Raw genomic sequence first — 24,530 nt, 5'->3', positions numbered from 1 at the left:
CTCGTCCAAATTATCTATTCATCTGGGTAGTAGTAAGATGTACCAAGATTTGAAAACCTATTTTTGGTAGACTAAGATGAAGAAAGAGATCGCAGCCTATGTCGCTAGGTGCGACAACTGCAGCAGAGTAAAAGCTGTTCATATGAAATCTGCCGGATTACTTCAACCATTGCCTATTCCAGGTTGGAAATGGGAGGAAATTAGTATGGACTTTATCATAGGTCTTCCAATGACACCACAAGGTCATGATTCAATATGGGTCATTGTAGATCGTCTCACCAAGTCAGCACATTTTGTACCAGTTCAAACAACATATCACGTGGGGAAGTATGCCGAGATGTACATTTCTCAAATTGTGAGACTACATGGAGTACCCAGGACTATAATCTCTGATCGAGGACCATAGTTCATAGCTCATTTCTAGGAGCACTTACACCAGGCTTTGGGAACAAAATTGATCCAAAGTTCGGCATACCATCCACAAACTTTAGGACAGATAGAGCGAGTAAACCAAATCTTAGAGGATTTGCTAAGAGCTTGTGTTATATCTTCCAAAGGTTCATGGGAGAAATGGTTACCACTAGCTGAGTTCTCCTATAACAACAGTTATCAAGCAAGTATCAAGATGGCTCCATTTGAAGCCTTGTACGGTAGAAAATGTAGAACTCCGTTGAATTGGATTGAGCTCGGTGAAAGGAGATACTTTGGTATTGACTTTGTCAATGAAGCCGAAGAGCAAGTACATGTGATCCAACAGCATATGAAGGCAGCTCAATCGGGACAAAAGAGTTATGCTGATAGAAGAAGAAGACCACTGACTTTTGAAGTAGGTGACTATGTATACTTGAAAGTATCACCCATGAAAGGGGTGAAGAGATTTGGGATGAAAAAGAAGCTTTCACCTAGATATGTAGGGCCATACAAGATTCTGGAACGAAAGGGAAATGTTGCTTATAAGTTTCAACTTCCACCTGAGATGAGTGCAATATTTGATGTCTTCCATGTTTCTCAGTTGAAGAAATGTCTTCGAGTACCTGAAGAAGCTATTGCACCCACCAACATGTAGCTTCAATCGGATTTGACCTATAAAGAAAAGCCAATTTGAGTATTAGAGGAGATGGAAAGAGTAACATGGAGTAAGATTATTAAGTTCTATAAGGTGGTGTGGAACAAACATAGTGAATAGGATGCTACATGGGAACGAGAGCATTATTTACGAGAGGTTTATCCCACCTTTTTCCAAGAATGGTAGGTCTTGCAAATCTCGGGACAAGATTTTTATAAGGGGAGGGGCTATAACACCCTAGGTGTTAGCCTTGCATAACTTGACTTGCATAGCATGAGCATGATCATCAAGCATTCATATATAAGTATTTACACTTGAAACATATGCAACATTTCTTATTATTTCATGTTTCCATGTGTATAGGCATATGATCATGAGTCTAAACATGTACTTGGTGGATGTGAGTCACAAAAACATGTAGCAACACATAGGTTAGCAAATAGGACATTGTTCATGAAGGTCACCTTTCATGACCAAACACTTAAGATTTCATGTGTTAACCTAGATAGCACTATGAGTAACTAATACATGAAATGATTGTATGACCTTGCAATTAGCTTAAACATGTTTATAGTATCATTATGAACAACTTTGATATTCATGATTAGGGGTAAATAGGTCATTAAGCCCTAGTTTGAAGTGTACCACCATTTAAATGTGACATGTTTGACCAAGTTTGAACTATGTGTTAGAGACCTTGCATGGAGGTGGTCACTAAAGCAAAGTTGTAGTATTTGATATAGTGAACAACTTTTATTTTTGGGTCATTGACTGGTTTGGCTCCTAACATGCTTGAAATTAGCTCACAAGAATTAGCAAAACCAACATTTCAACACTCAACATTATTTTTCTAAGTCTGGATGATGAACAGCCTCACAAGCTGACCTTTAGGGTGCTATAACTTGGTTTTGGTTGCGAATTAGAGCATGATTCCTTAACAAGAATTGGAGCTGGTACTTCGGGCTACAAAAGTCATGTAAATCGTTTACACTTTGGAGCCACGGTTTAGATGATACATCGACGTGAAAACACGCTGTCAGGCCACCGTCGGGTGACTGAATGAACTGAACGACGACGTTCAGTGGCAGACATCGATCAGGACTCGCGCGCTGCGTGGAGGCCAGTAGCGGCTGCGTGTTGTCGGTGTCCTGCCCCGCTCGGCAGAGCTAGGCCTGAGCTGGCGTTAACACCCCTGCATTCGCCTGCTCCAACCTAGCGTCCTCATTTCCCATTTTGCCTCCTTCCTCGCTGGCCAAAGTACCGTAGAGGTAGCCGAGCTTTTCCCTACCTCTGCCGTCGCCATAGCCATTGCAAGCTCATGTCTAGTCACCCAATTGCCACCGCAATGGCTCCTCCATGATGCCGCCGTCATGTCGTGCCGTAATCGCTTCCTTAGCCACACCGGTAAGCTCCAGCACCGTGCACAAGCTCACCGGAGCTCCACCGCCGAGTCCATCACCGTGGCTGGAGGGCCACAGTGCACCTCTCGCTACGTTAGCTTATGCGCTAGGTTCCCCATAGTTTAGTGATGCTCGTCTGAGCTCTAGGTTGAGCCACCATGGCCTCCTCCGATGTAGCGCCGCCGTCCCACTCCTTTGAGCCACCATGGCCACCGCCGTCGTCGCTAGCGCCGACGAGAGGCCGAACCAAGTAGACCAATTGAGGCGCTAGGTCATGAGGATCACGTGGTGAAGATGTCACCGCCGGCAAACTCACCATTGGCGAGCTCTGGCCATGCCAGCAGCACGCAACGCCGCTGCTCTGCTTTCGGTCACTGACTGGTGGGGCCGACTGTCCAGTGGGTCCCAGTCGTTAGTGACAGCAGTACAAAAGATAGTTCATTTGATTTAGGATTTCATGCTGTTTTGCAATATTTATATCCCCAGTTGTATAGCTTCAAAAATTGTGAAATAAATTTGGTAGTGTTCCTTAGGAAGGGTAGTATTTAGGAAAAATATAGTTTTGACACTTACAATAGAAATTTTGGCAGATTTAAATAGAAATTTGAAATATGTTTTTGAATGCATGCAAACTTGTTTATTTTATATCTATAGTTCCTGTGCTCCAAAAATTATGAAATTTTTGTGGTAAGCTATTCTTGACATGTATGAGCTTTGGTAAAAAATTGAGGATCAGTGCATGTATAGATTTGTAGTTATAGATTTTTCTTTTATAAATAGGTAATCCTTGTATGAATTTGTATAAATTATTTATGAATCCAATATTCATGAAATTTGTTGGAGGTTATCCTAGTATCATAAGGATGATAAGAAAAATAGGAAATCTGTTGGTTGACACTTTTCACTAGGGTTTTCTATTTTTGCTATTGTAAGCCTTTCTATCTTGTCATTTTTATATAGAATGTTCTACTTAGTAAAATGGCATGAAACTTTTACAGTAGTCTTTTGGTAGCATTAGTAAGGCACTGTAAATTTTTAAAAATTTATGATGCACATTTGGTATATGTTTATTATTTAACCTATGTATCTAAGTAAAATAATAAAGTCATTTAAATAAATAGTTTTGGCTTTACCATTAAGTGTTCTTGAATATTTTTGGTATGCTTGAACTGTTGGTAGGCTTTGTGTGTAAAAATTTGAATACTTATATGAAGTAGAAGTATTGTTGCTTTATAATTCGAATTGAGCAGGTTTTCAGACATATTCCGTAGTTTGATAAGTTGCATGGTAAAAATGATGTTTATTGTAAAAATAGTTAATAACAAAGTTATAGATAACTTCATCATATGTATTGTGTTAAAATTTTAGGACCATAGGTCAAACGGTTTAGGAGTTACAGCTGTTTAAAGTTCATATTTCCGAATTGCTTACTCTCTGGAATTTCTGGACAGCACTGGATTGATTGTCTGTTTTGGTTATGATAAATTTTGAACTAGCTTTTTATGATTAAATAAGAGTTGTAGGCAATTTTATAAGCTTTCCATAAAGTCTAGGATCATAGTATTTGGATAAGTAGAACTCCAGTTATGAGAAAAATAAGTAGCTGCTGTTTTGGGTGTAGTAACCGAAAGGTTGAAGTAGTTAATTAAATAATCAAGAAGAGATATGCACCTACTCAGTAGAGCATGATGCACTTGTTATTTCAGCACCGTGATGTTAAGAATATTTGCAAGAATGCATTCTTCATGTATCATCATACCACACTTGTTAACATATATGCATTCGTAATATCTTATGCCATATTCATGCATCTAGGATCGGAGAAAGAAATAACATTGCTGGAATTCGACGAAGTAGAGGAAGGGGACCAGCAGGAGAATCCTCTAGTCGCAGCTCCCAAAGGTGAGCAGCAGAATCCTAAAGAGGTTCCAGAGTGCCCTGACCACCGTCCCACTTCCTTTTTGTGAGGCAAGCCCCGGAGCATTTTAAGTCACCCAGTATTTTATAAATGATTACTTCAGTACTTATGATTGATGCACTAGGTTATAGGAGTTGAATGGAACCATTTGATGCATATAAATTCCTTGTCCAGAAATACTACCTTCAACCCGGTATAGGTCCAGGATTAAATACATGCTTAGCCATGCTTAGACCGGTAGAAGTCGGATGATTTCCTGTCACCTGCGAGATATAGGTGGATACCGAAGCACGGTTGGCTATATTTGCTATTGTGGAACAGAACCATGGGGTGATGTAACTCGAGGCTAGACGGAGTCTATGTGTAGGGTGACTCATCTGATTTCGTCTATGCCGATCAAGGACCGTACCGTTGTTGGACCTTCTGACAAGATTGAACGCATGCCTATCACTTAGCTGGCCACATAACTCGTTCCGACCACGAAGCCGAGTAGCTCAACTTAGGTCGGGCCCTATTCTGTTATGCGCTCCTTGCGGGGGGGGGGGGGGGGGGGGGGGCGATCAGACTGAGCCCAAGGGCAGGCTAGGCCTAAATGTCTTGGCATTTGGTGTCCTAGATTGTGCAGCGCGGTATAGACCCATGAAATGTGTACCTGAGTTGTACCAAAGGTGACCTAAGGCTACCTTCGCGCGGTATGCCTGGGTTTGTGTTAGGAATAAATTCCTAGCTGGTTGAAAATTGATTCGAATCGCCGTCTCTCCCGGATAGTGACAAAACTTGGCTAGCTCCAACATCGTAGTAACTGTGTTACGGAACATGATGGTTCAGATGAATATGGAATTACAATACCTGCTATGGTTACTATTGTATGCTTTTAAGTGGATATACCACATGTTTGGCATAGGATAGTTGCTAATCTAGAGATGGATAGTTATAATTAACTTGATAAAGGAATCATAATTGTACAACTAAGTCAATTGCTTTTATGCAAAATGTTGTCAAGCTATCTCCACTGATACCGCCGTGCATAATCCTTGGAGTCATTTTATTTCTGGTTTTTGATGGGTAAGTCTAGCTGAGTACCTTCTCGTACTCAGGGTTTTATTTCCCATTGTTGCAGATGACACTGTGTATCATGGTTATTGCAAGAGTTGCTTCTATCCCGCCGTGGATGTGGAGTAGGCCTTGGGTAGGCTTCTTTAGTAATCCCTTTCTTTGCTTTTGTGGACTGTGATCCTACTTGGCACTGTACTAAACTATGTTGGCAACTTTACTTTCAAACTTAATTTGCTTCCGATTTTATCTATCAAACTCAGTTTGTAGTAACTTGGTTTCATACTCTGATGATGAAAATGTATTTGTGAACTTTATGTAATATGTGACATGCATGTTGAATCCTGAACGATCTTGGTTGTTGTAAATCGTTTATCGAGACCCATCGTGGTACTTGACGGACTAGTGGGTTTATATGGGTTCAAATATGATAGTGCGACTGCTTGCGGGCTGCCATTGTACTTGTACTCTTATAAATTGGTCGGTTCTGCGACAGCGGTAACTTTGCTCACCAGCACGATTGAAGTTTCCCTCTTATACACCTTAGACCCTACGGTCTTAACGAATGGAAGGGTCGGATTGCATGGGCCCCTTTTTTCAAATGCAAAAAGGGAAGAAAGGAAGTTCAACCAAACGAAACGAAATTATGAATTTGCCTAACAAAACAAAATTATGAATCTATTTTTAAGATACAAAAGGGTCGACACTTGTCCATAGATTACAAATAATGTCTATTGGACCCATTCGACTAACTATCCCCTCTGGGGGAGCACTATGTCTTTGATCCTATTCACTAGGTTCCACACAATTGGAGTCACAGCTGTCTCGATCTCATCCAGCCGCATTGGGGGTGCCCTGACACTAGATACACAAAATCAAGAACAGTGCTGGCGTCATCCCGCGAAGGCTCCATCACCTCCTTGACGTGTTGCGCCACCTTGGAGGAGGAGAGCACTCCCTCGGTGAGCGTCATCCCATCGAAGGACACCCCAAGCGCCATCATATGCAGGTGAAGCACGCACCTCATCAGCGGTGCCACTCTCCATGTGTGGTAGGTGTCGATGATCCCCAACCCCTTCATGCCCTTCTCCTTCAAAATTCGGATGGTGGCGAGATGGTCCTGGATTTTGTTCTTGTCTTTATCTAGGACCCCCACTTCCTCCATGATTCTGGGACCTCTTCGATGACGCACCTAGTGAACGCTGGCAAGGGGGCGACTACGTCATCCTTGATGTCGAACCAATGTGAATGCCACCCCTTATTGGAGGTCGATAGATGCATCGACGGATATTCGTTTACCCGGTTGTTGCAGAGCTGAATGCTGACGCATCCCATTGGCACGCTTAGCTCTTGCCTCTTCTCCCGCTTCTTCATGAGGGCGACGGCGAAGAAATACCGCCATAGGTTAAAGTAGGGACTAATCCCTAGGAACCCCTCACACAGGGTGATGTACGTCGTAATGTGCTGGATCCCATTGGGAGTAAGGTGCTATAGCTCCACCTTATAGTAATTTAGCTACCCCTGAAGGAACTTGTGGGTGGGGGTGGTGAATCCCCACTCGTGGAAGTGAGCGAAGGACATAACGTAGCCCTTGGGAGGCGACGGTGCATCCTCAGTGGCAGTCCACGCGCAAAGAAGGCCACGGTGAACAAGGCCCTCTAGGTGCTGAAGGGTAACTTCGGATTTGCACCACGGCTCTATTGAATGATTGGGGTGGTTGGGTGCGAACTTGACGGTGGCTGCGATGTGGATCGGGAGGCTCAGGCGATTGGCGGTGGAGGTTGTAGATGCAAAGACAAGGAGGAAATGTACGTAAACTCTAGGGGCGAACCCTTTGGTTTTATAGGGGCGATGGATGTGAGGAAGGCAAATGTCTACCTAGATCTCCTCGCCTGCCATGATTTGCCACCATGTCACCATGCGGAATATGCGACCCTAATCTCTATCCTTTCCCACCAAAGTCATGTCGGACATTTCGCCTTCCCGGGCAGACCAGGACTCTTTCCTCATAGAAGGCATATGGGTCAAAAAGAGTTTCTCTAGCCTACCTAGGCCCAGGAGTTTGAGGGTTGGACTAATGGTTTCGATGGCCATCCTAATGAAGGATGTGCCCATGAGCGGTCAACACTCAGGCGCATGAGCCTCAAGGGAGTCTCGATCCACGATTGAGTCTCAACCGAACTGGCCCTGGACGAATCTGCACGAACGGGATACTAGGGTTCCCTTTAAACTATCCAGTTATCAAAACACCAAATCCCATAGCCATACCCATGAAGGGTCCCAATTGCCCCCAAGCGATTCTATCCGAATCACCCGGGGGCTCGGGGGCTACATCCGATGGGTGCGCTCGTGCGCACCCTCTGGCGAATCGAAATACCCCCAGGTGATTCTATCGAGGGCTACACCCATCGAGTGTGCTCATGTGCACCCTCTAGCAAGTCAAATCACCCCTGGGCGATTCTATCCGAATCACCCAGGGGCTCGAGGGCTACTATCGGGGACTAAATACTGAGGTACCCCAAGGAGGAGAAGCTAATAACCATCAAACGTTGATGCTTCTGAACAGACAAGAACAGAACTACATTTCTTACCCAACGACTAAAGGTTGGCTCCATCTCGCCTGACCCCTAAGGGCTGGCTCCACCTCGCTCGGCCCTCAAGGGATGCACTCTGCCTCGCCCGACGTCTAGGGGCAGACTCCGCCTCGCCCGATGACTGAGAGTTGGCTCTGCCTCACCCGATGACTAAGGGCTGGCTCCACCTTGTCCGATGTATGGGAGCAGGCTCTGCCTCACCTGATGTTCAAGGGCTAGCTCTGCCTCACCCGATGTCTGCGGGCAGACTCCGCCTCGCCCAACATTTGGGGCTGGTTCTGCCTCACCCGACGTCTGGGGGCAGACTCCACCTCGCCTAATGACTGAGGGCTAGCTCTGCCTCGCTCGATGTCTGGGGGCAGATCTGCCTCACTCGAAGTCTAGGGGCAGACTCTGCCTTGCCCAATGACTGAGGGCTAGCTCTGCCTCGCCCGATGTCTAGGGGCAGACTCTGCCTCGCTCGATGACTGAGGGCTAGCTTCACCTCGCCCAATGTTTGGGAGCAAGCTCCACCTCGCCCGACGTTCGAGGGCTGGCTCTGCCTCGACCGATGACTGAGGGTTGGCTCCACCTCGCTCGACATCTAGAAGCAGGCTTCGCCTCGCCCGATGTCCAAGGACTGGCTCTGCCTCGCTTGATGTCCGAGGGTAGGCTCTGCCTCGCCCGATGTCCAGGGGCTGGACTTTGCCTCACCCGACGTCCAGGGGTAGACTCCGCCTCGCCATGATTACACGCGCAGATAAGGTAGGACACTCAAGTCAACTGTAATACCGAGGATAATACCCTACACGCCTATAGGAAAGTACCATCAGGATATGACCAGACGGGCGCTTTAAGCCCTTCTAGGCATGTCAGAGCCCAAACAGTGTTGCAGGCGCTAACATTTATCATATAGTGTTATGGGCGCTGGCATTTGCCCTCGGACACGAATCCTGACGGAGACATATGACAACCACTATGGTCCAAGAAGGAAACTCATGTCATCTACAGTAACGAACGTGGGGCCTCTATGCTGTCTGCTCCCCATAGGTCGTGGCTCAGCACATTGGTGAGTCGTGCTGCCTGCCAGGGTGGGTCAGGACATGACCACTTGCTGAACAAAGCCAGAGTATGGCCCTATTAGGATAAGCAAACGTGCTATCCCTGGCACCATCTACCATGTTAGTAGGACAGGCTCAAAGAAAAAGGAAGACCCGATACCTTTGAAGGACCTTCTCTGCCTCTGGTTTTTCCTCTTTCTCCCATCTATAATCCTTGCTCTGCCTTGATCTATAAAAGGGAGGGTAGGGCACCCGACTAAGGAGACATATCGATTCAACACATCACGCACCACCTCACACATAGCTAAGCAGCAACCGAGCTCTCAGCGCCCTTTCAACCTTTCCATCAGAGACTTGGGACATGTCCCTCTCTCGACCGTTTATACCCCCTACTACAAACCCCCCTACTACGAACCTTTCAGTGCTAATAACACGAGCAACAGCAGCAAACTAGACATAGGGACATTCTGCCTGAACCAGTATAAACCTTGTGCCTTTTAGCACATCATACGGGCCTAACACATAATAAATACAAATTTACTAGTTGGTGTTTACTCGAAACACTGACAACCTGCATGGTTAGCGGCCCAATGATGTGTTGTATCAATGTGTTGTTGTGTAGGGCCTCGGCAACAGTGGCCCTCCGCTTTCTCACTTTCACCATGGCAAAAATAGTGGGAGCAGCATCCTCAATGCTATGGCCGTCAAGCCATCTGTCTGTCCAGAAGAATGTGGACTTTCCATTCCCAAGCATGAATACAGTGGCTGCCTGGAACACAGCAATAACTTCCCATTCCTTTGAAGCCAGGGCAGGTCGACGCTCCACTCGCACCTGCCACTCCCAGCGTACTCATAGGGCGATCCCGGCACATCACAGGTCAGAGACGCCAAGGCCACCAAGGTCCCTAGGGTGACACACAGTCTCCCATGCCACCTTGCACTTTCCTCTGAAGACTTTATTTGAGCCACACCAGATGAAGGCACGACGTAGCTTGTCAATCGACTCGATCGCCTAAGGCGACAAGCAGAGGATAATGGACATATGCGTCAGAATGGCAGACATAGTTGCTTTCACTAGAGCCATTCGTCCAACAATGTTGAGCATATTGCCCTTCCATTTTGGTATTCTTGCAGCAACTTTATCGATGAGAGGCTGCTCATCCGATCTCTTGAGTCTCCAAACTAAAAGCGGTGCTCCTAGATAGTGACATAGGAGGTTCTCGATTCAACAGGAGAGGATATCCCTAACTCTGGCAATGACATTCTCTGAGCAGTGGAGCGGGGACGCTACACTCTTATCGCGGTTGGAGAACAGGCCCGACGCTAAACCAAAAATGGTGAGCACTGCCTTGATGACTTGTAGGTCCCTCACATTAGGTACCACGAATACAACTAGGTCATCAGCGTACAGACTCATCCTGTTGCTAACACTGTCCTGCAGAGGTGTTAGAAGCTGCTGCTGCTCTACCCATTTTAGGAAATGGTTAAGGACCTCCATGGTGAGCACAAATAACATCGGCAAGAGTGGGTCTTCTTGGTGAAGGCCACGAGCATGGCAGATTCGCCTCCTCAGGTGGCCATTGAGTAGAATCTTCATGCTTGCACTAGCCAAGATTATTGAAATCCAATCTCTCCATCGTTGACTGAAACCCAGGTGTTGGAGGACTTCTAGGAGGAACGGCCATGAAACCATGTTGAAAGCCTTTGCTATATCAATCTTGAGCAAGATGGTCGGTGATTTCTTTTCATGGATGGCTTTGCAAGCGATCTGCACATTCCTAAAGTTATCATGGATGCGACATCCTTTGATGAAAGTGCTCTGGTTACGCAGGATGAGAGCATCTATAACGCCTGCTAGCCTGTTGGCCAAGCACTTGGTGATGAGCTTACTGAAACTGTGTATGAGGCAGATAGGGCGATAGTCACGGATCTCCACCGGATGGTCCTTTTTTTAGTAGTATCATGTAAGCATCATTCAGGTGATTGAAGCTACGACAGTCTAGCGACCAAAAAGCATTGAAGGCGTTCATGACATCCATCTTGATTGTCCCCTAGGCCTTCTTGTAGAATAGGCTAGTGAAACCATCCGGTCTCGGAGCCTTGTCATTCGGCAGATTAGCAATTACTGACCGAACTTCCTCCTCGGTGAATAGGTGCTCGAGCTCTGGCCTTGCTATTTGCGGCACCCCCAAGGTCTACAGATCGAATCTTCTTGAATGCTCAAAGTTTGCTCCAAGGACGCTGATGTAATAATTGTAGAGAGCATCGGCCATTGCTGTGTTACTGACAACATCCGTCCCCTGAACACATAGCGCGTCAATCCAGTTCTTTTAGTTCCAGTGACAGGCTTGTAAGTGATAAAACTTCGTGCTAGCATCTCCTTCCGCCAAGAAGAGCAGACGCGAATGTTGCCTTGCAATCATGCACTACTAGAAACAGGGCCTTTACCGAGTGTAAACTGCTTTGCCGAGTGTAGAAAATTGGACACTCCGCAAAGACCTTCTTTGTTGAGTGCCACACTCGGCAAAAAATTGCACTTAGCAAAGAATTCTTTGCCGAGTGCCGGGCACTCGGCAAAAAAGGGCACTCGACAAAGGACTTCTTTGCCGAGTGCCAGACTCGGCAAAACCACGGCACTCGGCATAGGCTGCCCCGCGTAACAGTGTTCGGCCATGTCCTTCTTTGCGGAGTGCCTGCTGTTAGGCACTCGACAAAGATTTTTTTTTGGAAAATACTTTGCCGAGTGACCCTGACATGGCGCTCGACAAAGATTCAATTTTTTTTTGAAATGTCTTTGCCGAGTGCCTAACAGCTTCGGCACTCGGCAAAGGGAGGAATTAAAAAAATTATATATATTTTTTGAAATACCTTTGCCGAGTGCCCCTGTGGAGGCACTCGCCAAAGAGGAATTTTTTTAAAAAATTCAAAAATCCTCTTTGTCGAGCGCCTTATTCTTGGCACTCGGCAAAGACCCCCCTTTGCCGAGTGCCATGCCCCGGTGCTCGGCAAAGTTTTTTTTGGTCTCCAAATTTTTTGTGCAGCCCTTTTAAAGTACCAGGAACTCCTTGTTAGAATTTGGGGATTTTTTGTGGCTTTTTGATATATTTAGTTACTTTATTTCGTTTACTTGAATTTTTTCGAAAAATATAAATTTGAACTGCACGTGGTACGAATAATGGAATTTAATGATTCAAAAAATGATAGTCATGTTACTGAGTGTAGTGTGAGGCCGTATCCAAGAACGGACCTAAAATTTCGGACATCTTGTTCACGAAACATGACCGCAAACTTGCGTGCGAAGTGTTTTTAAATTCTATAAAAAGCAAACGAAGTCTGAAAATCATGAAACTTGTTGAGATATTGTGATATCGTTTGTGGAGGCTATGATAAAAATTTTAGAAGATTTCTTGCATGTTGTCACATGTCGCCGCCGCCCTTCCCCACGCCGCGTGCCGCCCGCTGTAACAACCCAGAAATCCATACACCAAAAATACCAACTACAAAATTTTTTCTTAAAAACACCCATGTGATGATGAGTGTCATGTATAGAAAACCCAACCTAAGAGATGTATTAGGTCTAACCCCAACCCAAGTTAACACATAAGCATGGCATGTCATTAGTTAATTGTGTTTATTTAAATTCTAACAAATAAAGTATTGCATGCTTTGTTAATTCGAAATGTGATTTGGATTTCCATTTGACTTATGATATGCTTAACAACTCCAATGAATTTGGTGCACCCATTTTGAATTCAAAATACCCAAACCAAATTTGAATTCAAATCAAGGAAGAAGAAAAAGAAAACAGAAAAAGGAAATGAGGAAGAAGGCCTCGCAGCCCAGGCTGCTCGGCTTCGCGGCCTAGCCAGCCCAACCACGCCCACCTTGCACCGGCGTGTGCACGTACGCGGCCCATGAGCTGGCCTAGCGCATCGCCCGCACACCCATCTGCCTTGCTTATAGCCACTGCCCGCTAGACCCTGCATGTTAGCCACCCCCATCTATAGTGTCGTCTTCCTCACCCACGCCTCAACTGCCTACGCGACCAGCGCCTGACAATAGTGGTAGGGGTGGGCTAGGGGGTCACGCCTAGGGCATGACCCTGCCCCCTTGCGCCGCGCCCACGCAACCCCGCATCACCGTCTGATGTGATGCACATGCCTCCACCGCACAATGCCATCCGCCATGGGAGGCGTGGCACTCGGCTATAAAGCTAGCCCGCACGACGCTCACGCTCGGTGCCTTAGCCTCTCCCTCAGCCTCCGCCGCCGCTTGGTGGCCCAGCAGCCGCACCACACTGAGAGAAGAGGGCCATGAAGGGATCGTGAGAGGAGGATCGGAGCCCCCACGCACTACCGAAGTCGCTGGAGCCAAGGGCGACGCCATTGTCGTCATCACGGTCGCGGGTCAGCACTGCACAACACTACTTTCGGAGCTACACGGCTGCAACTCATCATTGCACTGCCATCCTTTCTTCCACAGCACCCATGGTGAGCTCCCGATTTTCCCCTGCTCGCCGTCGGACCTTGCTACTCCGGCCATGGTGCTCCATACCATGAGCGCGTAGGCCAAGGCCGTCCTCGGCCTCTAGTCACACTAGCACAGCACACTCACATTGACTGTGACCATCCCCAAGCCCTTGGACGCTGTAGACCTCTCCAAGTTCCCCGAATGTCGTAGCCGAGCACACATGCTATGCTCACCACGCCGCCGCCATGGCGTATCCACCACTGGAGCACTAGACCCCCGTGTTGAGCACCAGACCACTAGTCCGAGCACCCGACCATCGGTCCGAGCACCAGACCACCGGTCCGAGCACCAGACCACCATGCCGAGCACTAGACCACCGGTCTGAGCACCCAACCACCGGTCAGAGCTCCGACCACCATGGCCAGTACTGCTGGGAGTGCCTGGCGCCTCCTTGACTCGCCCATCCCATTCGCTGAAGCCACGGGTAACTCACGCGCACGCCGTGACCACCCCGCTAGAACCCCGTAGTGACCCATGTGCCTCGCCATCGTCACCATGTCGCCGTGGCCACCGGGAAGACCCTACCGGCCACCTAGGAATTTGAAGCCTCGCCCTGAGCCCTGGATGCCTTCGTCGTGCACCCACGAAACCGTAGGGGCCCTCATCTGCCCAGTCGAGCCATCGGAGAGCCTGCAAATGCGACCTCGCCACCGGCGAGCACTACTGAGCCACCGTTTGTCGTGGCCAGTGCCTTGGTGAGCCCCGGCCGCCACCTAGACCCCACCATCACAGTCGTCGTAGCCTGGGAAAGCCTTTTCCCTCCCCAATTAGACACCAACACCGCCACGGAGGCTCACCGGTGAGCTCGCCGCTGGCAGGAGCACCACCGTGGGAGAAACAGGGGAACACCCCCCTCGCTGGCCACCCGTGCATGAACCCGATGCACGTGAACCACAGACAGAGAAGAGAGGGGTGGACACGGCTCACCGAAAGAAGACGCGATCCACCGTAGACCGGCGCATCTGTCCACCGTGGACTGTGAGTCGTGGGCCATGGCCCAGTGGGGGCCCATGGCCATGACATGGCTGCATCATAGCATGCCACGTGTCTAGCCTGGCCCGGCCAGACCGGCCCAACCCGAAGCCCATTTGAGACCCGGCCGTATTGACCGTTGACCTGGCCCCACATGTCAGTGACACGGACACTCTGGACCCACACGTCATGCTGACGTCAGCTGGGCCCCACCTGTCAGTACCAGAACCGAGACGATGACGTCATGCTGACGTCAGCATGCCATGTGGACCAGCCACAGCGTGACACGTGTCAGCCCAGGATTAATTTAGCCCTTTTTCCATTTTCAGAAATGATTTAAACTTTGGAAATTCATAACTAATTCATACGACCTCAGAAAAATATGAAACTAGGACCAAAATTCATCAAAAATCAAGCTCTATGCAATGAACCCATGTTTGAGTGCATTTGGCTCTTTTAAATTTCCATTGCTTCTTTGTGCTATTCTATAGACGTCGCTAACGCGACTATAATGCGATCGTTGCAGACTTAGGGGAGAACCTAATGGACGAGGATCGTGAGTACCATGAGGAGTACGGAGATGACTACACCGAAGGTGCCAGATCCCACCCAATCTCGTAGCACATATTACGCATGGCTAGTGTAGAACTGCTATTGCTTTACTTTACTGTTATAATCATACTATGATAGGACTTGCATGGTAGTATGCTTTCTTGATGGCCTTTACCTTGATGCAACCATACCCCTACATACCCTGCTATTAGGTTAGACACACGCTTACTGCTATATTTTATTTGCTTGTACTTCTACTACGCTTATACTACATTAATGCGTGGTGTATTCTAGACTACGGGGAGAGTGCTGCGTGTGTGACTTGGGTGTGTGGAGGGTGAGGGTTGTGTCAACGAAGTTGGAGTATACGATGAGCCTGGGGCAAGTCATGCCTTGTGGTGCTACCTGGGCACCCTTGGAATGGATACCTATGGTGGGTAAATGGTATATGAGGTGGTCCTAGGTGTGAACCTATGATGGGAGGAGCCCGAGATGGAGGTGCTGTGGTGGCACGATAAATGGAAACCCTGATGAAGACATTCTGGCTTAGTCACCCCTAAGGACTTACTAGTACTCAGATTCACCGAGAAGCCTTACATACCACTCGCCCTATATGGTGCGGGACGGCCAGACTACTTGGTAGGATATTGCCACTACTGCTAGGTTGATAGCGGATAGTATAAGGAGGTATGGGGCATGGAGGATTTCCCCCACACCCTTTCGAGACTTCATGGAGACCTTGTGGACCCAGCTCATGACTCAAAGTTTCAGCCACCCCAGATTAGACTTGGGGTGTACCAAGGCTGAATGGTAGAGTGGCATTATCCTAGGCTAGCAAGCGGCCAGAATCAGCCCAGTTGATGATGGTCAGGGAGGAAGGCGGATCTTGTGGTTATGTAAAACCTCTGCAGAGTGTATGGTTGATCGATCGATACATGTGCCAACTTGTCGGCTATGGACCTTTTCTGGGTTTCGCTTAAACTAGATAGCGAGATGAGTCCTTCTTTTCTCCCCCCTAGAAGTGAGTGTTCAGTCGTAGCCAGGGGCTACGGGCCTTGAGACAGTGTCGAGAGGGAGTTGGCCTGTCGACTGAGCGATGGTATGGTATGGTATGGTGATGATGTGGAGATGGTGGTATGTCGATCCCTAGGATCGAAACCTAGCTCTGGAATGGGAATGGGTGGAATATGTGTGGGAATGGTGTTAAAACTTGACTATACTGTTATATACTTGATATGCTAAAATACATAGGAAACCCTAGCCCTATAGGTTCCTTTTGACTATATCCAACTTGCATCCAATTTCCACAAAGCAATGCTCATAGGGTTGGGAGTGGCCAGTACAAATCGTACTGATAAATTTTGGCATACAGGTTCTGCTGAGGAGTATAGCTCCGAGGAGTTTGATGGTTGAGGGGTTCGTGCCTACGCTCGAGTTTGGCGATCTTATCTTCAAGCTGTTCTGAATGAATGCTACTTTTGATTCCGCCAATGCGGTGATGTAATAATTTATATAATTCCACACTATTTGTACTATGATATTATCATTGTATGGATGTGATATTCGACTGGAATTTGGGTAATATGATCTACCACGATCTTATTACACTTCAACTCTATGGTTTTTCCCTTCGTGGAAATTGGGGTTGTTTCACCCGCCACAGTCCCTCCTCGTGCCACGTGCCGGTGCCTGCCCCCGCCCTCGCCAGCCCTACCCCCGAGCCCGCATGTGGCCGAGCATGGCCAGCACGCCCACGCCGACCCGCCAACGCCGGTGGGTGGAGGAGGGGAAGATGAGGAGGTGGGGGAGGAGGCAAGGAGGAGGAGGAGGAGGGGGAGGAGGGGAGGAGGAGGAGGAGGAGGAGGAGGAGGAGTAGGAGCTGGCCTAGCCCCCGGTCGCGCCCCATGGACCGCTCGCCCCGACGCCGCCTGTGCTTGACCCCGTTCTCGACTCCAGTGACCCCGACCCCGACGCCGCCCACCCCTACCCCCAGCGCCCATCAGGTATGCCCTCTCTCTTGTTGTTGTCATGGTAGTGATAGTTGTAGTAGTAGTGCTAGTGGTAGTAGTAGTATTAGAAGTAGTGGTGGTAGTAGTAGAACTAGTGGTAGTAGTAGTAGAACTAGTGGTAGTAGTAGTAGTAGAACTAGTGGTGGTAGTAGTAGCAATAGTGGTAGTAGTAGTAGTAGTAGAACTAGTGGTAGTAGTAGTAGCAATAGTGGAAGTAGTAGTAGAAGTAGTGGTACTACTTGGATATATTCTTCTGCATGGATTGATATCCAAACTACATGGCTTCTCTTGAGACATATGTGCTTGTCGGCCATTGTGCCATTGTTTTTTGTAGGTTTTGGAAACCTCACCGTGCAGGGGAGGTTCTACCGATTTTTTTAAATGATAGTATTTTGTTCCATTTTTGTAGAGAAGAGCCTATCAGAGCCGAGTCAGAGTTCCCATCGCCGTGTCGATCTGCCTGCACCATGTCACCTTGCCACTCCACCAACCCGCCATAGCCCCGCTAGCCTGACTCCTCTGCCACCCTAGGTATAACCCCTCTTTTCGTATCATGGTCGTAGATCGCATAACCTAGTTAGGCGTCTCCCGTTCGAAAGAGATACGGTTGGAGGTATGCAGATCTTTGCATATCTATGACCGTGTCTATTTTGGATTGTCCACATTTTTTGGACAGCCCGCAGATGCGTAGATGGGTTAGTTTCCATGGTCTGCTCTAGTCCGAGATAGAGTTTTGGCATCACCTCTCTGTTGTTCTTCGGATACACACTCTTCTTTGGCAGGACGTGTATCTAGAGAATAGCGGGGAGGTGCTGCCGAAATTCTATCTCGGATAGGAGTAGAGCATGGAAACTAACCTCATCTATGCATCCATGGGTGGGATTAGGACCTATCCTCACCTATTAGACAGTAGGAACAACATGTAGATGCAATTGATGATTACATTACTTGCTGATACATATGTTAGAGGATGAATGACTGTCTGTGGATGTACATGGGCTGGAGAAGTCAAAGTGATTACTCCACGGAATGGATGAATAAGACCGATGCTTTGTTGAACAGTGCATTTGGCAAGGCTGCTAAAGGACATTGCCTAGTTTTGTGTCCCTGTAGCAAATGTGGAAATAGGAGATGGGTAAACAAGGTGGAAATGGGTAAACATCTTGTGAAGAATGGATTTATCTTAGACTACACCTGGTGGGTCCACCATGGTGAATCCCATCATATGAGAGAGGAGGTGGTGAGACCATGGGTGGAGGCTTTTGATGCTGATGCCGGGGTAGCAGACATGTTAGATGACTTTCACCAAGGATAGTTCGATGAGGAACGTGAGAGGGAGGAGATGGAGTGTAACACCTCTGGTGTTTTGACCAAACACTAAAACTTGACATGTCATCATATGCATTGCAAAGCATTCATAAAGTAGAAAATTTTGAATGCATTCACTAAATAAGCTTTATTTCATAAGTTGTTATTTTATGTGATGTGATTCAAAACTCTAAATAAAGATCATGACCACAAGGGTCAAATTTCATGTGATCATGTGAGACCATGTGTCAATTGACTCAAATAACCCTAATGGGCCATGTTACTGGTCAAAAATCATATTTAAGTAAAAAGGTAAACAAATCAAATTTGAATTTAATTTCAAACCATGAAAGTCCTTTTTGCCCCTTTTGTCTAATTCAAAATCCATTTGGAATTTGGGGTTGTGACAAAAAGCAAAGTTGAAGCTTATCTTATAAGGATCAACTTTGGTATTCAAAGTTTTTGAAGTTTACATATAAAATTTGGAGTAATTTTGAAATGATTCAAATGCTCAAATGCACCCCAAATTCAAATTTCAAAATGGAGGCAGAATTTGAAAATGTTCATTAAAGCAAAGTTGTAGAGTTTGAAAAGTTAAGCAACTTTCATTTTTGGAGATTTTCAACTTCTTTAGAAAATTTGTGAGTAATATGCAAAATAAACGTAGTGGCATTTATGTAAATAATTCAAAATTTCAAATGAAGCCAAGCGCCACCTCCCTGCTTGCCACCGGTGCCACACAGCTGCCGCCGCCGATCGTTTTTCACCGCTTTCTCACGCAGTGACACGCTGCCGTCTCTGTGGTGACCTCGTACGTGAGCCGTCGAAGCCAGATGCGTCTTCCCCTCTATAAATAGGAGCACCGCCGCCGTCGTTCTTCTTTCCTCTTGTCTGTTCGCCGCCGGTGACCTTGCCGCGCTCGCAAAATTTGCCCTCACCGTAGCATCTCGTGCCAATTACATTTGCTAGCAGCTCCGCCTCACCCTGCCGCTCCTTCTAGGCCTGCTCGCCTCGCCTCTAGCAATCCAGCGCCAACCCACGATGTCTTCTTCTTCAGAGCCGGTCGGAGCACCGCCACCATCGACCTCACCGTGGCCACGCCGTTCCAGCCCGTCTCCACCTTCACCAAGCACACCGTCATGTTCGTGGTGAGCTCCAGAGCGTGATGCTCGCTTCGCTTTAGCCTCTACTGCATCATAGCCGTAGTTACATTGTGCGCCGTCGTGCCCGCGCCGCCATGGCCGACGTGGAGCTCCCTCCGGTGCGCCTGCTGCCTTTTTGAGAGCTGGGATAGATTCGCGGGGTAGTAGAGATCATGCTGGTGCGGTATGCCTCGCCGGAGCATCACCGCCGGCGTGTTTTGGCCAACCAAAATCATCAGCGCCGCCGTGTGTCCTGTTCTGTGTCGCTGACAGCGGGGCCTGGCTGTTAGTGAGAGAGAGAGAGAATAGTGAAATTTTGTTATTTCTGAATTTTGAATAGTGTAGTAACTTTGGAAATTTATAAGAAAATAATTATAGCTCCAAAAATTCTAAAAATTTGTGTGTCGCTTCTGTACATGTTCTAGTATGGTTTAAAAATATGAAACTTGAAATTTGAATAAATTTTTAATGTTCAAAAATTCAGTTAATTAATTGATAAATGTGATTTCCATGATTTTTGTAGGCCACTGTATAACTTCAAAAAAATTATGAAATTTGTTTTGATACACTAATTTGTCATGACGAAGCTTACATAAAATTTTGAGGTCATTTGGAACAAGTTCATTTTTGGGCTTATTTCCAAATTAATTCAAAAATGAATAAAAGCAACCCCTAAGTGTTAGATTAGTGTTTGATCTTGTTTTGGTCATGTTTTGTGACCAGTAGGGTTTCAAGGTTTGTTTGGTCAAGTCACTTGTGTGGTCCTTGATGGTAGAATTACAAGTTGGTTTTGTTGGCTTGCAACTGTACCGTGAAGGACAGTTGTATTTGAGGTGTTGTTATATTTCATGTACCATGAAAGCATTATATTTACATTATCATCATGTTGAAGCATATGTTATCATTTCGTGTAGAATCTGAGAGTGAACCGATCCTAGTTGAGCAAGTTGTGGAAGGATCCCCGGTTGCCGCGGGATTCGATATTTGTGGTACTGATCCAGAACCTGAGATCATCAACGAAGGCAAGCCCCGGTTTATACATTAAACCATTACCTTGTTTACTTTGAAAAGTTTATCACCTATGTTACCTATTGCATTAAGATGATTTATTCAGATATTACCTACTTGATGCATTGCCTACCTTGTTAATTGTTTACCATCCTTGAAGATGATTTCATTTACAAAGGCGTAGAATGCTTAGTATGCTTTATGGTAGGCTTTCAAAGTAAAAGTTTTGATACAATCAAAGATGGCATACTAGCCAAAGAAAGAAAGAAGGTAGAATGAACTAGAGACTAGTCGGGTGACTTACCTTGAATGTTGGGTAATGTTGCCAACTATGTCGCTTAAAGGCCACTCATTGTGGATCTTCTGAACGAGACACTTTGTAGTACTGGTCACATACTCCGGTAAGCCTACTTCAGTTAATCCGATACTAAGACGAATGCCCACGCACTGGGAGTGGAGAGATGGCAGGAATAGCATGTACCCTCGTGGCTAGAATGTGGCCGGATTTGAGGTGTGTTGTGCTCTCGAGTGGCGTGGAGACGACTTAGTATAGGAGGATCCGGTAGCGAGGTTGATATATGCAAGATTAAGTTCTACATATGTCGTGTGATAAGGAATCCCCAGCTGGGACTTGAATCAATTCGAATTGCCAATACTCCGCGGATATGGAGACTCGTTTCATTACAGAAGCAATGTAGGGCTGGTGAATTACTAAAACATGAGAAAAAGAATGGAATGAGAAGGCTTGGAATATGGGAAATGTACACTTAGTTTGAGATAACGAACTAAAAGGACTTAGGGGTAAAACTTGAAAATAGGATGAAGAATAGTAGGTTTTGGCAAAGAACTTTTGAATCTTGCTACATCCTTACCTTGCCCCAACACCTGCATCACTAAAGTATTTCACCCCCTTTACGTCGGGTCGGTCTTGTTGAGTACTTTTGTGCTCAAGGTTTGTTAACCCTTGTTGCAGGTGAGTCGCATGCGCAGGCTTGTTTTGGTCCCTGCTGCATGTCTGTGTTTGAAGTCAATGATGATGAGGAATGATGAATGGCCTTTGGACAAGGCACTAGTTTGTATGATAAATAATATTAATGTAATATTATCCCGCTACTATGGTTGTATGACACTTATGGTTTTGTAAGTTTGAAACAACTGGTTTGTAAACTATGTTATCTTAAGACTTTCACTATATTTCACTCTGATGTAGATATTTGAATAAACTGTTGTAATCTGCAATGTCTGTGATTGGGATCCTATTCGAAAAAGAATCGTGGATGATTCAGGTTTCCCAAGGACACCTGACAGACCTGTTAAGTTGTTGGGAACTCGTGTATGCTATCAAAGGTCTATTGAGACAACGATAGATGCACGTGGGCCCGATTTCTTAAGAGGTTCTGCCACAGCTGGTATCAGAGCAGTTCCTATCTAAGATCATTGTAGGTTACTTTGGAAATCCTTCAAATTGATTTGGATCAAAGAAAGTAAACTTGATATTTTAAAGTTCAAATTTCTTTATTCTTTCCTTTGATCTAGCCTTAATCCTATCTTATTTGAAAGTTCATGGTGGATAATATGATTAGGTTTGTCCTATGTATTAAAAATCTAGTACTTATGAGTATATAAATCTTTTGTACCTAGATTCGTAAGATCGATTCATGCATCATGCTTGAACACCTTGCATAATAATTCCCCTTAATAGTGGTTGGGTAAGTAATGTCAATCCCATTCTTGCTAACCTCCATTATCCTCAAGCTATTCTTATAGTCCTACCCTAAATTCTATAGGCTATGGCAAAGACCAAGGTAACCGCACGCAAGTCCATCGGACCTCATGGAGTCCCTCATCACCAGTTGGCACCGCGTAACCACGAGCTTGGTGAAGAAAGTTCCAAGACCCTAGGAGATGAAGGATCTTCAAGCAATCCCACCAACATCGAGAACCTTACCAAGGAGCTCAACACTCTTCGTCGAGCTCATGCCAAAGATCAAGAAGAGCTGGCAGAAATGCAAAGGGGCATCACCATGACCATGGAGCTGCGGAATGAAGCCTGGACACGAGAGGATGCGGCCAATGAACACGTCCATGAGTTGGATTTCTACGTAGAAGACCTGGAGATGGACAATGCCATTCTTCATGAGAATGTCCACATGCTATACGCTCAACTTCATCCTCCTCATGGGGATGGTGAAGTTATAGATGAAGAAATGATTGTAGATCCAGGAGAAGTTGAGAATGAAGAAGAGGAGGAGGATCCTGAGGAGTTAGTGTACTTCTTAGATGAAGATGAGGTTTCATCCGGTATGGGCACGGACACCGATGACTGAGAGCTCAGAGTAGTAATAGTTCCTTTACTGCTTTCCTAGTAAACCAGGGTTGTCTTGTGGGATACAAGACATGTAATTTAAATAAGTAACCCTTTGTAGCATGAAACCTTTTAACTGCTTTCAATAAATAATAATGTAAGTAAATGTGTTTCTTTAACAGATGCCTCATCCTATCACCTAAGCTAGTGCTAGTGGCTCGCATGACGATGATGATTTCCCAAATCCTCCACTAGTGCCTTTGACTATGGCAGATGCCATAGCCGCACTCGTCAATGCAATGGTAGAGAATGCTAGGTTGTTAAGGGAATTGGCTCAGAACCAATAGGCACCATACCCTAATCGTGGCCGCCGTAATAATGGAAATGATGAGTCAACTTATGTTGATTTTACTGACACACGTTTGCCTGTGTTCTCTAAGGTAGAAGAGCCTTTAGAAGATGACGATTGGCTTAGGACAATAGATCAAAAGTTTGAGCTGATTCACTGTACCGAGATTCAGAAACCAAGGTTTGCGGCACAGCAACTCCGAGGAGCTGCTGGTGCCTGGTGGGCAAATTTGGTAGATATACAGCCCGTTGGTCACCAAATCACCCAGATGGAGTTTAAGGATGCCTTCAGGGCACACTATATTCCAGATGGTGTGATGACCATGAAGTTAGAAGAGTTCTTAGCTCTTAAGCAAGGGGAGCACCCAGTGATGCACTATGTTGGGCGCTTCAATCACCTGTTGCAGTATGCTATAGAGTATGTGAATACTGACAGGAAGAAGAAGAATCATTTTCTTATAGGCCTGAACACTAAGCTTCAGACCATGATGGCAACTTGTGGCAATGCAACTTATCATGAGACGATTAACATTGCTATTGCTTCTGAGGAGAATTACCACCGACACAAGGAGGTGAAGAAAAAGAGAATATCTGCTTCTAGATCGTCGAGTGGAAAGCGTCAAAAGATAGACTTGAGATCAGGTTGTCACCAGATTAAGATAAGACGAGAAGATGTGCCAAAGACAGCGTTTACTACCCGATATGGTCTATATGAGTACCTAGTCATGTCTTTTGGGCTGACCAATGCCCGGCTCATTTCATGTACCTGATGAACTCAGTTTTTATGCCCGAGTTAGATAAGTTTGTAGTGGTGTTCATTGATGACATTCTTATTTATTCTAAGAGCAAAGAGGAACACGCGGAACATCTCTGCATTGTTCTACAAAGATTAAGAGACCACCAATTATATGCCAAATTCAGTAAATGTGCATTCTGGTTAGAGGAAGTACAATTTCTGGGTCATGTGTTATCTACTAAAGGTATAGCTATTGATCCAAGCAAGGTAGAAGAAGTCCTTAACTGGAGAGCACCTACCAATGTTCATCAAGTTCATAGTTTTCTAGGGTTGGCAGGTTATTACCGTCAGTTCATCCCTGACTTCTCTAGAATTACAAAGCTAATTACTGGACTGTTGAAAAATCAAACTAAGTTTGTATGGTCGACAGAATGTGAAGAGGCCTTTCAAGCAATGAAGAAATTGCTGACAACTACACCAGTTTTAGCACAACCTGATATCGAGAGGCCGTTTGATATCTATTGTGATGCATCTAGAATTGGTATTGGC

Source organism: Miscanthus floridulus, chromosome 7 (assembly GCF_019320115.1).
Source record: "Miscanthus floridulus cultivar M001 chromosome 7, ASM1932011v1, whole genome shotgun sequence".
Taxonomy (NCBI): Eukaryota; Viridiplantae; Streptophyta; class Magnoliopsida; order Poales; family Poaceae; genus Miscanthus; species Miscanthus floridulus.
The sequence above is the reverse complement of the archived record's forward strand: the minus strand, read 5'-3'. Positions refer to the sequence as shown.